The sequence below is a fragment of the Triticum dicoccoides genome, chromosome 6B (genome assembly GCF_002162155.2).
Source record: "Triticum dicoccoides isolate Atlit2015 ecotype Zavitan chromosome 6B, WEW_v2.0, whole genome shotgun sequence".
In the NCBI taxonomy this organism is placed as follows: Eukaryota; Viridiplantae; Streptophyta; class Magnoliopsida; order Poales; family Poaceae; genus Triticum; species Triticum dicoccoides.
This window is the reverse complement of record NC_041391.1, coordinates 550144105-550160697: the sequence shown is the minus strand read 5'-3', so window position 1 is coordinate 550160697 and position 16593 is coordinate 550144105. Positions and strand designations below refer to the sequence as shown.

At 43.6% G+C, this 16593-nt stretch overlaps 1 long non-coding RNA gene across 12 annotated transcripts; it reads right to left on the bottom strand.

Moving 5' to 3' along the window:
* Positions 1–10308: 10308 nt before the first annotated feature.
* LOC119323507 lies at positions 10309–16270 on the bottom strand. Of its 12 annotated transcripts, XR_005156345.1 has the most exons (9): positions 16163–16270; positions 15789–16006; positions 15478–15672; positions 15224–15290; positions 15014–15122; positions 12869–13717; positions 12540–12688; positions 11382–11525; positions 10309–11026 (listed from the first exon to the last, which is right to left on the bottom strand). It is a non-coding gene; the product is annotated as an uncharacterized LOC119323507 (long non-coding RNA). The 12 variants fall into 12 exon arrangements; XR_005156348.1 differs by lacking the exon at positions 10309–11026 and having other exon boundaries at positions 11034–11525; positions 12856–13717; XR_005156346.1 differs by lacking the exon at positions 10309–11026 and having other exon boundaries at positions 11034–11525; positions 12861–13717.
* Between the last annotated feature and the right edge of the window lie 323 nt (positions 16271–16593).

The following is a 16593-nucleotide window of genomic DNA, read 5'->3' as shown; positions in this document are numbered from 1 at the left end:
GTCAGTTATGAAGAAGCATTGTGTCACGTGCTTAGCGTGTACCCATGGCTCGTTTTTTGCGATAGCGTTCACGGTAGCGCTCTTGGCGTCGGGTATAGTCATGGTAGTGAACATCCGGCTTTCTCTTTCGACATTCTTAGCCCATCTGACACGGAACATCGTCGTGTTGTGCAGTCCAGAGTAGTCAAGCTCCCAAATCTCCTCGACCCTTCCATAAAATCGTTCAGTTGCGCCGTTGTCGCTGCCGGTCATGCATTCCATCGTCACCCCTGAGTTCTAATCATCACTGTCCATATCTTTGGCCTCCGTGTAGAACGTGTATCCGTTGATATCATATGCCTGATAGGTTACGAGGTTGGGCGAGGGGCCATGTGCTAAGGCGTATATGAGCAATCCGTCCTTAGAGCCCTCCTCCGGGGGATTAGCAATAATATGCTCTTTGAACTAATGCAGGAAAGTGGAGTTGTGCTCTCTAGTAAGTTCGGCGTCCGTCCTGCATACCCCCCGGTCACGATACTTCTTTGCGATAATTTCTTTGTGCAGTGCCACGAAAGGATCTACCTCGTCTAGGTGTTGTAGCACTACCAAGTTTGCTCTGTCAAAGTCGCTGCGTCGATCTGAGTATGCCACGTGCAGTTCCCTGCGACCGTTGCAGTGACCATCTCCTTCGAGCCTCCCATCGTGCTTGTTAACGGGCAAACCAACACTAACAGCAGGCGGCTGGTCTGCGCCATATAGAAAATTCTCACAGAAAGAGATGCACTCTTGTGCCAAATAGCCCTGGACGATGCTTCCATCCGGACGGGACATGTTACGAACGAATCCTTTAATGATCCCATTCATCCTCTCAAACGGCATCACGTTGTGCAGGAATGATGGCCCCAGGTCTATTATGTCATCCACAATATGGACACACAGATGCACCATCACGTCGAAGAACGCGAGCGGGAAGTACATCTCAAGCTCATTCAGTATCACAACGATCTCTTCCTGTAGCCTTTGGAGCTGCTTCACACTGATCGACTTTCGACAGATGACGTCAAAAAAGTTGCAGAGACCAATAAGCATGTCACGGACGTGCTTGTCCATTATCCCTCTAAGGGCAACAGGTAGTATCTGCGTCATCATCACATGACAGTCATGAGACTTCATCCCGCTGAACCTTTTCTTGTCCGTGTCTAGATATCTGCTTATCTTGCCACAGTAACCTGAACTAACTTTGACTCCGGTAAGGCACTTAAAGAATTGATTGATCTCAGCCTGACTTAAGGTGAAGCAAGAAGGGGGGCAATAATCCTCTTTCTTTATTTTCTTGCCCTTCTTCTCAAGTGCCTCTGTCTCCGTCTCTGTCTCGTCTGACATTTTACGGGGCGGCATGTGCAGATCTTCCCTGATTTTCAAATCTTGCAAGTCTTTTCTTGCCTTCGGCCCATCCTTGGTCTTATCCGGCATGTTCATCAGTGTTGCGAGCAAGCTCTCAAGGACATTCTTACAGATATGCATTTGATCAAGGCAATGAGCTGTATCGAGTTTGTGCCAGTACTCCAAGTCCCAGAACACAGACCTCGTCTTCCATACCTTCAGCAGCGGCTCCGGCGCCTTTCTCATCGTCTTTCCCGGCGCGGGGCACTCCTTCCAGTTTTTCAACAGCTCATCGATTTCGGCACCGCTCCGCTTACGTGGAGGTCCTCGATGCTCAGCGTGACCATTGAATAGATCTCCACGGTTTCTCCACGGGTCGTCCTGTTCAAGCCATCTTCGATGCCCCATGTACACGATTTTCCCAGACCCGCCATCTTTCCTTGACGTTAGCTGCTGAGACGTCGTATTATCCATGCACCGCGTGCATCCGCAATATCCATGGCACACCTGGCCTGCCACATATCCGTAACCGAGATAGTCCTGCACTGTCATGATCAGCGCGGCTCTCATGTTGAAATACTCACCTTTGCTGGCGTCCCATGTCTTGGCCGGTGTTTTCCATAACGTGTCAACTCCTCTTGAAGTAGCCCCAGATACAAATTAATATTATTTCCTGGTTGTTTCGGCTCTTGAATAAGCATGCTCATGTGAATGTACTTCGATTTCATGCACAACCAGGGGGGAGGTTGTACATCCATACAAACACGGGCCATGTGCTATGGTTGGTGTTCTGGTTGCCAAACAGATTCATGTCATCGGTACACGCGCCGAGCACGATGTTCCTTGCATCACATTCAAAATACCGATAGAAGATGTTCAATGCTCTCCACTAGCTTCCATCCTTCACGTGTCTCAGCTTCGGATCATCTCCATCGTCGGGCTTCTTCCTCTTCGTGTGCCAGCGCATTAGCTTAGCTTCCTTGGGATCTACAAAATACCTCTGGAGCCGGGGAGTGATCGATAAGTACCATACAACTTTCTGGGGACATTTCTTCCCGGCCTTCTTGTATCGAGAAGCATTGCACACCGGACAGCTTGTTTTTTCCGTGTGCTCCTTCCGATAAATTATGCAATCGTTGATGCATTCTTGTTATCTAACGTGTGGCAGATCAAGAGGGCACACGATCTTCTTGGCCTCATCAACACTATTAGGACATAGATTACCCGCGGGAAGAACATCCTTTAGGTACTTGAGATGCTCATAGAGGCTAGTGTCGGTCCATTTGTTTTTAGCCTTCGTCTTCAGGAGTTGGAGCGTGAAACTCAAGCGGGTCACCTCAGGATTGCAACCATCATACAATGGAGTGTTCGAGTCTACCACCAGTTGCTCCAGCTTAGCCTCCTCTCTAGAAGCAGCTCTCTCAGTACTCGTCTCCTTGCGAAGCAACGCTTGAACATGAGGGTCCCGCACAATTGAACTTAGTACCGACGAACTCTGCTGCGTGGAGTCCATGTCGTTCTCTCCGCCGCCATGTCCGCCCCCTTCTCCTCCGCCATGTACGGCCCCTTCTCTGCCGCCATGTCCGGCCTCTTCCCCACCGCCATTATCGATCATCTCTTCGTCTTGCCCCATGTCATCATTGCCTGCCCCGTCGGCATCCTCAACATCGTCATCCTCATCTTCAATTATCCACCGAGTATAGCCATTCATGAAACCAGTCATGAGCAGGTGCGCTTCGACACGACCATCGTCATGGGGGTCGAGCCAAACTATTCCTTTGCATTTTCGACACGGACATAAAACCTCTGTCCGGTTATTTTCTTTCATGTCCTGCACCGCCGACCGCAACCACCTGTCGACCATCGTTCCATTGACCATCGTCAACTCTGCACGGTAATAATAAACAAATTGATTATAAAAATGCATGCATGCATCAAAGTCATAAAATTTTTTGGCATGACCTTCCCTAAAAATAGGACATATATGGATCTAGAGTTTGCCCGGAATTCGCCGAAACGGAAATAAATCGACATTTCGGCAAAACATAGGCAACTCAAAAGCACAATTTGGTGGTGTCAACTCATGCCACACACACAATTTCCACAAACATATCACACACACATAAACATATTTCCATTTTGCAAAAGCATGAAATTTTCATCACCTCTATCTCGATCGAGATCGAGCACACGGTGGAGATGATGTTGTAGGGAGATGAAAAGTGCACAAAGCTCTTCTTGACAAAGATAGATCTAGTTAGGGGGCAAATAGGTCACTTAACTAAATCCTACATCTACCTAGCTACCTAATTTGGGAGGAGACAACTTCAACTAGTGGAGGGGGAAGGAAAAAGAGAAAGGAGATGCATTAATGGAGGTGGTGTAGTTTTGTAGGAGTAATGAAGAGAGAGAAAGGTGGATAGAAGAGAGAGAGAGTAATGGGGGAGAAGTATTGAGGAAGAAGAAGAGTGAGAGTGGGAGCATGTGGTGGAGGTAGGGGGAAGGGAAGAGAAGAGGGGGAGGGGAAGGTAGGGGGAAGGAAAAGAGAGGAGGGGGAGGGGAGGGACGGGTGGGGAAAGGTGTTGGGTTGGTGCGAGTTAGCAGTAGCGCGTGATCTAAAATGCGCTGCTGCTAAGGAATTAGCAGCAGCGCGCTTTGGGGTACGGCGCTACTGCTAACTGGGACAAAAAAGTGTGGAAATTTGAAATTTAGCAGCAACGATCTCGGGAAAACCGCGCTACCACTACATATTTAGCAGTAGCGCGGTTCGCGTGACCGCGCTACTGCTACTTAGAGTTAGGTGAACACCGCTGGTCGATATTTGTAGCAGCGCGTTTTAAGCCGACCGTGCTACTGCTAAATCCTTAGCAGCAGCGAGTTTACGGAGCACGCGCTACTACTAGTTAGCAGCAGCGCTCATTTTTGAGCCGCGCTGCTGCTAAGATTCTGTGTATAGGCTTTTCCCTAGTAGTGTATGTGCGCATGGGTAATCCTCATTTTCCATCTTCCTCCATTTACTAGTTGCAGCATCCAGTCTTGCTCCTCTGATCAGACAAGTAACGTGATTGCTAACATCCACAGACTTAGCATCCAAGCCTTGTGCATCCAACTTTTTTGCATCCAAGTCCTCACCATCCTTACCTTCCAAGTCATTGGGATCCTTACCATTCAAGTCCACACCATCTTTTCCTTCCAAGTCATTGGGATCCCAACCATCCAAGTTTTTTGCATACAAGTCCTCACCATCCTTACCTTCCGAGTCTGTAGGAACCTTAGCATCGAGTCCTTACCATCCTTACCTTGCAATTCTCTAGCATCCTTGGCATATGGGACTTTGCGCAAAACTCCATACTTTACCAAGCCATCACACCCCACCCAGTCTGCGACATGCTAATTTGTTTCTTCAACAATCTGACGCTTTACCTTCGCAAACATCATAGGAGTATAAATATACGAGGCGACAATATCCAAAGGGTGTGCACTAAGCTTAGTGAAGGGTATCGTATGTGATGCTTCTTACGCATTATCGACACGTAGTGCTCAACATGCTGCAACAAATCAACAAGTTGAATCATCCTGTTCAGGTGAACATGAAGCCTTGAGTTGAGAGACTCACTCCTCTGATTACTCATCATGCCTAGGAAATATCTACCCTTTGTGTACGCCGCAGCCCACTTGTGTCTCAGCTCATACATCTTGTCAACCCATGACGACCTCTTCCCCGTTGGTTTTATTTTGAACCGAACCTTATAAGCCTCCCATTCTTTCTCAAACTCATCGACATCTCAACGACGGTAAATGAATTTCCTAAATTCCTCAAGCTTTTCCTTCCAGAGGTGCATCACCATATTCTCCTCGATATGCCACGTGCACAAATGATGATATGTTCGCGTCCAGACAGTAGTTATTGCTTTAGCCACTGAACCGTCCCATCGGTGATTGCTAAAATGGGTTGCCTCTGGGACATTGCCTCCAAAAATACCTCAAGAAGCCACTGGTATGATGCAACTGTCTCATCTGACACTAGACCGACCCCAAACAAAACTGTGCTGCAGTGATGGTTCAGACCAACACATGGGACAAACAAAAGCATGTACTTATTAGACCGATATGTACTATCGAACACCACGACACCACCAAAGGCAACATAGTCCAGCCGAGATTGTGAATGAGCCCAGAATATGTTCCTCAAATGGCCTTCGCTGTCTGTTGTGTATTTGAAAAAGAATTATGTATATGCTTTTTTCTATGCTATCTAGCATCACTGCCTTCTATCTTGCACTTCTTCTGGATTGAAACATGGTTATATAGGTCATGATCTATAAATCCAAGCTTGTCGGGACCTCCGACATTCTTCTCCATTACATTCATAATCTGATGTGTTCGAAGTCCACCGACAGCATACTCAATTAAAAAATATCTCCTAACTAAATTCAAAATAACATTCTTTGAATCCAAATCTGCTAACAACTTTCTCATGACACATAACCCTAACTAAGTCCTTCAATATTTCCTAAGTAAATCTGAAATACACCCTCCTTTCAATCAAAATCTAGTCACAACTTTCTCAAACAGTAATCCCTAAACCTCATATCACATATCCTAAACCCTAATCAAATCCGACATTATAGGTACGATCACATAACTTAGCAGACAAGATTAGAGATGGCTAGGCACTTACATCTAAGAGGTCAATGCGAAGATTCGGCGTGATAAAGTTGATGCACGACGATGCGGATGATCTGGCCTTATGATCACGCGCATCGAGGAAGGGGGCATCGGATCGGGGAAGGAGGGGATTAGGTGGCTCCTCGGAAGATCTGGCGCCGCATAAGGAAGGGGGAGTAGGAGGAGGGAGTGCCACGGCGAGTGCGCGCGGCGATCGAGGGCGGCGATGTGTTCGCCAGAGACTAGGGCTAGAGAGGAGGAACCACTCACTCAACTTCAAATGACCAGGCACGATGACCATCTGATCTAATTAAGCGTCATGCTAATGCAATAAAGTTAATTCGAAATTTTAGGACAACAATACCCCTAGACTTAATTGGGACAATTAAATGTAAATAATTTTTATGTCGAAAATACCCTTGCTTTAATAAGGCCCAATTAGTCTCATCCATTGGATCGCGCATATAATACACGTGCTCTCGTGTATTATAATGCACCGTAAATTTCCCTTATATTATTATATTTGTGTTGGTATTTTCGATGGTGTTCCTTTAGAATGGTATATCAAAAAAAACTCATTCAACATTACTAGAAGAGTGCGCACGGCCATCAGAGTGCCTCGGCCAAGTGAGATAAATAAATAAGCTGCAATGTAAGAGCACATCATAGTGTACTTACTACTGACTAGAAAACATGCAGGAAAAACAACCTGGTAAAGATGCATTGATGAGTCCTGACGAATCCTGTTTCAATCAAGTCCTTGAAGCCCTGACCCATAGATCTACGTGCAGGCACGGGAAACATCAACCTGATAAAGATGCGCTGGTTGGAACGAAGTGGTGTTTGCCACCCAATCCTGATGAATCCCCTTTTTCATCGGGTCCTTGGAAGCCCTGACCCACTATTCTGCAGGTAGATAGATATGAGGATATGCAGAGCAGCAAAGCAATCAAATAAGACAGTGGCAAGTTGGCGGCTCAGCCGGTTATAATCAAGTTCCCAGCAGCTGTAGGTGAAATGTTCATCTGCACCAAGAGCAATCAATATGCAGAGGAACAAGCAAGGAATTAGTTAGGATCAAACTAAACATGGCGTTACATTTGCTTTGCCAAACAAACAACAATTTATTAGACAGTAGGCAGTCCATCATCGATTAAAACAAGACAGTGCATACAAACAAAGTAGTCGCCCTCATCGATGGTCACAATCTATCTATCTATCTATCTATCTATCTATCTTCTATTATCTATCTATCTATTATATACTTAAGACAAGAGGCAAACAAGCCATCACGTTCGTCCACATATGATAATATTTTGTACACCGTTTGATTAGAATAATAACGGTTGAGATCTAAAGGTTCTTACGTAACATCACGTTCTTATGTGCCAGTAGTATTGAACTGTCATGTTGTCACGTTACATACATGTATAAGAATAAAAAAAGTAGGAGCTATACACGGATTCTCGAAAAAAGACATATTGGTTTGTCACGTTACACGTGTTCTGATCATCACGTAAAAGAGATGGGCAAAGAAGGCCGCAAATAATCACGACGTACACATATACCTTAAAAAAACCATGACGTACACACATGTACATGAATAAAAGCTCTAGGAAAAAAAGAGGAAAGTAGGATCACGTATGAATTAGAAATGCAAACCTAGGGGAGGTAGATCTATTCACAAGGAATGTTTTAAAAAAAGATCTATTCTGAAGGAAAAAAAATCCATACACACATAGGACGTGGAGGCAGACTTCAACTTGGACACATACACACACTAGTAGAGCAGAGTGCCCGTGCGTTGCCACGGGCTCTTGAAATAGTTTGCAAGAGTTACATGTTAACTTTTCAAGGGCTCGCCCCGCCGTAGATCCAGACCCCCGCCATTGATTCCACCCCGCCTAGGCCGCCGCCTGCCGCCGCGCTGCCCCATCGCGTTCGCCTCCGCTCCGGCCACCTCCACCCCGCCCCGACCCCGCCCGCCTCCTCTCCGTCAGCCTCCGCCTCCGGTCCATCCTCCGCCCGGCCCCGCTCCGACCGCCTCCTCTCCGGTCTGTCCGCCGCCCCGCTCCGTCCGCCTCAGCCCCGCTCCCCGCTCGGCCGCCGCCCGCTCCCCGATGGCGCCGAAGAAGACGCCGAAGGGCAAGTCCGGTTTCTTCGGCATGAGGGCGAAGCCCTTCGGGAACTTCGGACTGGAGTTCTCCGACGCCGGGCATCGTCGGTGGCTCGGCACGTACCCCACCGCCGATGAGGCCGCGCGTGCCTACGGCGTGGCGGTGTGGCGTGCCGAACGGCCGAAGACGGACCTAAACTTCCCGGAGGTCGAGTCCCAGGCGGTGGCGGAGTGGCTCATGCCGCAGGGCATCCGGATGGAGGAGATGTCGGCTAAGAAGAGACCGGCGGTTGTTGTTGCTCCCGGCGAGAGCGACGAGGTGGCGATGGCTTGGTTTGAGCGATTTGCAATTTGCTGCAAAGTCATCTCTAATGAAATGCTATTTGCTGCAAATTTAGAGGTAACACATACCAGAAGTCCAACCACAACCACAACCAGAGATAACATATCGTGGCAAGCGGATATCAAAAGAACATGATCCACAGTCAGAGGCTCGGGATAGACCAAATGCAGCGACCGTTAACAAATCCAAATTCAGTGTTAACAACAACCACTTATATATATTTGGACATACATAGAAATTAGATATTTCCTAATTATTTGCATAACAAAAAACATACCGGCTACAAGAGAATGAAAGACTAACCTATTGATGAGCACAACAGTACATACCATCCCATCATGATGTTGCCATCTCTCACACTTGATGATTACATCTTGTTATTTCTAACATGTACACCATCGGGCGATTGCTTTATTAGAAATATATTTACACAATATGATCAGAGCAACATCAAGGAGTCGGATGCTGGTGCACAGATTCTCCTCAGATTCCACACGCAACCATTGTAGAGAAGAACGACATATTTTTCTTAGGTTATTTTTTATCGAGCTCCTACAGAAAAATTCAAAGAAATCATGAGGAGCATGGAGCCAAGCAAACTAATCAGAGTAAATCATGAAAGGAGAAGCCTCTCAACCTACTACAGGGAATCGAGTCAACATTAATTCGTGTAAGAATTAAACCGTAATGTAGATCAACAACCCAGTAGTTAATAGAATACCCCTGACATTAGGAGTAGAGATACACCCAAATAGCTATATAATTTTCCTGATTTCCATACTATTTAGATTTTGAATGCGAATAAAGGAATTGCTTACAGTACAAAATATATGTGCAGACGTGCTTTATGGAGCAAACAGTCTAGGTGCTCGCTAGCTAGAGATTATCCCATGCCAATAATTCATCAGTGTGTGACATGACCGTGCGTTGCCACGGGCCTTCTGTTGTATAAAACTTAGTGAATTTTTGGCCCATTTCAACAACATAGCTTGAACACCCTTGTCGATGAATTCTTTTTGAATATCGTAATCCATCTTCATCTCTCTGATACTCTGCAAAAACAAATATATATAGAAACACACCTTTTGTATTATCATGCACAAGAAATATATAAAGAATAGTTATGTGTATGCATCTCTTCTAATTGTTAAAACAAGACAATTTTTCAGTCCGGTCCTTCATAAAGCTTTGTCAATCGGCATTTTCAAAGCATCATCGGAAGCCATTAGTTTTCATCTCTGATCTCAAAAGTGGACATGTATAAACAATATTAAAATAAAAATAAGGTCATATTTTTTTGAGGGGATAAATAAGCTCACATATAATATATATTCATTGGTGAGACGCTAAATGCGAGCATATTCATATTCCGATGATAATGAGACATACTTCTTCACCCACTATCTCCACCTTTCTAATTCTCGAGTTCCCTTCCACCATCACGTCCACACATAATCATACGCTTTTATATTTTGAAATTTGCTTGTCTTAACCTGGCGTAAATTCTAGAAGTCTATCCCCCCCCCCTCTATATATAGTTTTTAAAATGTAGAGAAGTTGCCACTTGTCTCTCTCAATGCCTTGCTGAACCCTCTACTTATGGCTGCCATCACAAGAAAAATAAGCAAGATAGTGGTCGTAGGTGGTAATCATCTAAATTAGCCAGCCATAGTGTATATAAGATGCCGTGCACACACTGCGAATTGTCGAGGGCAGGGCAGACAACTATTTTTGATAAACAAAGATACACCAGAAAATAGAGAAGACTAAAATAAAAGAGGGTTGCCCCAGCAACATGCAGGTTCAATCCCAGTGTAATACAAAAAAGGAGACTCTTCACCTTGCGTTGTAACTCTTTTACAGTTGGTACTGCATTGATCTACACATGTAAACCTGATCGGCTTTATCAAATAAAAGTTGCACTTTGAACAAAATCTAGCACACCCAGTTTTGCAGCTTTTGCTATCTGTGAAAACTGAACTATGTCCAGCAGTTGGTCCACAAATTCAAGCGAGACAACTGAATAATGAAGAAGTGCCCATGATACATGTCAAATTAACTATTCATGTCATGTCAATCATCTCATCAAGACCTCTTTAACTTTTGTAGTCCTCCACTAATTAGAACCTGATATTTTCCTTACCATCACAATGGCATTTTATTTGTCAACCTCGGCCCTTGCTGTCTGCCTCAACTCACCTAGTAGAATGCCCGTGCATTGCTACGGGCTACAATGCATATACATGAATCAAACAAATGATTAAGATTGTCCCCAAGGTCGGCGCTCATTTCTCCCTCGTACGCCCGCGCGTGTTCGGACATCAAATAGGCGCTCAGTGGGCTCTTGAAAATTCCAACTGTTTGAACAGTTAGAGCTCCCCCAAATCCAGCACATATATAGGGGAGAAATTTGGTTGTCCAGACTATCCAACATGTTATATCCAACACATGGCCCCAGCGCCATCACACACCCTTCCTACTTTGTTCTCTCTTTAAAACTGGGTGTTAGATTAACCGGTCATTGATCTGGTTGCAACCTATAAATATGTAAATGTCCTTTCATCAACAATAGTCATCCTTGATAAAATGAAGGGATAGCCACATGTCTATCAGTATTGTAGCATCTCAAAATTCTTTGAAACAATTGGTCTAGTAAAAGAAGAAAACAAAATTCACAACAATACCACACTACTACTGCCATAATCCAGTAAGAGACCATCTACTAATGTGCTAAACAAGGGCAACACCCAATGGAAATCAAATGTGTGCCCTTCATGTTCAACTTCAAGGTTTCAACCAATATGAATCCCCTTGATGCAAGCAACCAACTTTAGTTCCCAAACCAACAAATCACAGTTCAGCGATAACAAGATCCAGAAAATCATATCTCACCATGAAACTGAATCCCCAAACAATAATCAACCGCAATGGACTTGTGCCTCGGCTTAAGGGTGGATCCGAACAGCCGATGTCTGGCCATTGGCTTAGGCATACTCTATAGCCGCAATAGGTCAATACATGTCTATAAATTGTAACCTGAAAAAATAGCTAGTAAGTGTCAGAGTATAGTTGCAATAGGTTAAGTAAAATGCAGATAAGGGGGTGCAAACTGTCATGAGCTTTCCATTGAAATTTTAATCAAAAAAGATCATTAAACTGGGCTGCTAATGATAATTGTTGACATGTCATTAGTTTTTGGTGGCCATACAAATTTATTTGATTGAAAAGTAAAACAGCCATAGTGATAGCTCCAGCCAACAACCAAAAATGTAGTCTCACAAGACATAAATGAACATGCATAGTCATTACACTCAACAAACTGTTAGATTGCAGGCGACCTAGTAAAACTTTGGAGCTTCTCAAGTTATATGGATTTTCTAGCTAATAAGTGCGCACTACTGATAGTTTTTTGTATCTTGTAAAAACTGATGCGATTTTGTTTACAACACGATGTTTAAGGGGCACCTCCGTGTAGGATTATTGCCTTCATTAATTCCACACATGCAACCTTGCACTATTCTTGTGCCTAGAGCAGAAAGACAACAAGGAAGCAATCTTGCTTCCTCAAAAGAAAATATACAATGTGGAAATTTTACACTGTAATTTCAAGTCCAAATTAGACAGCTCCAAGTCCATCAAATATACAGCTCATCATGACAGAACTGTTCTGTTTACGAGACATCTCTGTAGGGTATAGTATAGTGGTACACCCAAAACCAGCTCTAGAAAGAAAGCACAATGGTTATCACGTGTCGTGCTTTTGGTGGTGAAGGAAATTCTTGCTAATGGTAGCAATCAGTGATTAGCATATAAAAAAAACTAGAGACTCCCTACACCCTGCTACACATGATTTGGTACTATGGCACTCTGTAAGTTCACATCATTCACGAAATGAGCCAAATTATGTTATCAGTATGCTACACGAACTGAAGGCAACGAATTAATTAAAGCATCAATTAGGCATTTGACAATCCTGAATCCTAGGAAAAGGGATCAATATCCAACCTCAAAATCAAATGCATGAAACAGTCCTGGTACAAAGCCACTCACCATGGTCCTCATGTTCTCGCCACCGACGACCATTGTGTCAACAGAAGATCGTAATGGAACCTATCCCTTCTCTTCCTCCCCCTGCTACCTCCTCCGAGTCACCACAAAAGCTCCTTGCATCGCGGATATGCTCATGTATGAGGTTTTCGCTACATGAAAAGTGCCAAAAGGTCACCACGTTTCCTTGGTCACAAAATGTTATAGGAACTATCTTTTGCTGAGCATTTTATATAGCTAGTGAATTAAATGACGACTTGCATTGCTGGGACACCATCACAGATGTATTTGCATCAAGGTAAAAGAGAGGAAACAGTACCACACCACTTTACCAGCTTTCAAGATACTTCCGGCTGCAAGGGGAGCATCAATAGGTTCATTCTCCTGGGTAAGCACATCCTCATCGAGTGACTTCGTCATGCAGGAGGTTCGAGTGCTCGTAGATATCCTTGAGCTTGACACCATTAGGGCTAGTGATCTGAAGATGACTTGATGAGCTATATGGATGGTCACTGATAGCCTTGAGCTTTGACATCATGTCGGTTAAAGTGGGGATCATCATTGGGCTAGCTATAGAAACCACTGCTACTAATAATAAAAAGTTAAAACACACGACAAAAAACGCCGTTGAATGAGATGTACTTTAACTGATCCTATCCAAATTAATACACATAGCAATTGCTTTGACAAAATCTGCTTAATGACAACAGCAGTAAAAGTAGAACAGCAGTACCAGCATCCCATCATGCACATAGACCACTATGAGAACTCACCGTAAAGCCTTATCAAACTCCGGAAGTATTCAGGTTCTTTGATTTTCAATAGCTAGAGTCGCACCTGAGGCACGCTCAAGATTTTTTATCCTACTGACGACACACTTGGTAGTGTCCCGGTGATTTATCTGGGCAGCGATTTATTTACTACACACAGGAGCTGCACGTCCTCTCTGAGTTGTTCTTCTGTTGCGGCTATAGATCCGGGTGGACATCGCCGCCTCACGTCCTCCCACTGACGTGGCCCCACCATCTCAACGCACCGACGCCCTCGCCCTAGGTTGCAGCCTCAGCACCCATTGAAGTCCTGCCAGTCCTCACAACATTGGCAGCATGAACTGAAGAGCTGCCAGTCCTCACAACATCGGCGGTGTGAACTGAAGAGCGGTGGCAGACAAAGCTTCGACTCTTGTGTAGACAATGTTTGAGATCAGAGGAATAAAAATATTCAGAGGACTAACACTCCATTGAGAGAGGAAATCAATGGAGCTGAACAAGACTTGAACTTCGGCTCTCCTTTCTTGGTTTTCTTTTGATTTCAGTAAACTTGACTACATAACAGATACTACTATTGTACAACATTTTGTTATTTTTATTATTTAACAGTGTAAAAAGAAATTAAGTCAAGATCTTGAAGAATGCTAAAAATATATATCTAAATGTCCATGCATTGTTCCCAGATGTTGATTCCAATGCTGCAAGTTGTCTGCACAATCCTTCATATATATGTGGTAAGAAAAAATATCATAGAACTTCTAATGTTTGCTCCAATGAATATATACCAGAATCAATTTTTTTTAGCTATTCAAAGCTACAAAATAGAGATTAATTAGGGGGGGGGGGGGAGTAGAGGCTGCTCACTTGCTCTGTAACATATAAGCTAGAAAGCCATGATACGGCAGTTTGTGATCAACTATTCTAGGTATGAACATCTTCTACTATTGAGTGTCAATTCGAGAAACAAAGTCCCACATGTCCTCTTATTACTAAGTAGCAGTAAGTGTTGAATTAAGAAGCAATATGTCATATTGTGCAGCTAGAGGAAATGAGCAAATCAGTCATGAAAATTGACTTACAGTAGTCTTCCTGAGGGCATCCAATTCTAGATGCTAGCAAGAATTCCTCATGAATTCTTCGAGCTTTAAGGTAGACTACTATTGTTGGTTCTGTTTCTTTTGCATTTCCATCGGAATCATGCTATCCAATTAACTACTAATTCAGGTTCTGTTTCTTTTGCATTTCCATCAGAATCATGCTTTCGAATTAACTATATTAGGCTCATAGGAACTGAGAGACCCACAAAATTTACATTACCAGTCACATTAAGGAAACCATACTTGCATGACATGTATTAAGCTAGAAAATTATACTTTCAGGCTGATCATTTGTCGATCGGCTCTGACAAAAAATAAATCCCTGGAGCAGATATGTGACCATATATGTTCGACCATGAGCCAAGATTCTTGCATAGAGAATCAAGCAACAAATAATGAGGATCGCACATGCAGAGGTAGCAAAGAAGACCATGCCAAAAATAAGTTATTGGAACACCCAACTGTAGTCTTCAGCTAGGAGCCAAAGTAAAACATACTTCTACATTCTTACACCAAGCAAGCAAGTATTGAGATTAAATCTCTACTATTAACTTGGAAGTTGTAATATATAAAACATGTTGCTGAAGTTGTGTTGAGAGAAGGAAGGTACCTGACTAAAGAGTTCAGAACAAAATAATCCAATACGTTGAAATGTATCCAATGATTTACCAGATGATATATCTCATCTAACCAGAACAATGAATCCCATGCCATACCTGCTGATATATTATGACTTCAATTAACCAGCACAATGAATCCCGCCAACAAACATAACTTTCCAAACTTGCATGCTCCTCTACTAATATGCTCCTCTACTAACCTGTTACCCAAACTGTGAGAAATCTGCCAACCATCTGTTTGCTGGCAACCAAACAATACCTGGACACCTGGTAAAAACACAATATTTGTCTTACTGCATGAACTTAACAGAAGCATCATCAAGAAGGTAGGATAGGACTGCTGAGCACAAATAGTTGCAGATAATTTTAAATATATTAACATTTAAAAGAGAAATATTAAGATATTTAAAGAACAAGCATATGAAATTTAATGGTACATGCCAAAAGAAAGTACCTAGAAGTATTTGGCTGCTCTTCATCTCCTTCCATTGGTGTTTAAGTACCATAGCCATATGGGAATGGTGAAAAATATGCTCCATTACTTGTATCCTCCTCAATATACTCATCGACTGGTGATCCGATACACTTGAAATTTCTATCAAAATCGCTCGGCCTGACTCCTATGTTAACAGGGTCGCACACACTAAACCTACGGGCCAATATTGGTTGTGAGAACATATCATTTCCTGAAACCCTTAAACTCCGACTAAGGTTTCGGAATGATAGTGGTGGAAAGTGATGTGCTATCATTCTTCTCAATGATACCTTAAAATCAGCATCTAGTTCCACAACCGGATCAGGGACAGGGAATGGCGTGTGATAGCCAGCATGAATGCTAGACCCAGCGTTCTTGTTTAGTGTCCTCGTAATAAGTGATATCCGAGCACATAGATATCAGCAGGGGGTGAAGAATGGAGTCAGTCATCTAAATTAACCCCCTTGATGGGCATTGGCCACCAACATTCCACGTCGACACAAAGATTCTGCACAGATAAGGAAGCAAAATAATGACGTCTCAGAATGCGCCAGCGAAGTAGAATTACGAAAACCACCTAAGGTACTATGATCTGAATAACATGAACAGTAGCACAGCAGATCCCTATTGCAATGTAGTAGCACAGACAGTGAACAGGTGGTACCTGTAATCTTGGGCTTTTGTCAGGCGTGACACATCAAATTCATTCCCTGATCTATGAACATGATCGATATTTCGCTTCAACGACCGTTCTGAAGTAGGCCCAAAAGGAACAACATAAACAGAATAACCAACAATCAGATAAGTTGGGCTGCTCCAACAAACAATCGGATAAGTAGATTGTTTATATTTATATTTGGCAAAAGAGGCATAGAATAACCAACAATTTGATTGCACACACGTTCAAACTGGACAGATACGTGCACATTAGCAAACACCACAAAGTTATGTCCAGACCATTTGCAATCAAAAGACCATTTGCCCCCTTTCGCTGGTTTTTCTTCGGAAGTTTATTTTCGTTCGATTCTGTCGCTTGCGAGAGAATTACGTGAAAGTTGTTTTGGTTGGGTTTTTTTTGGAACGGGGAGGTGGGAG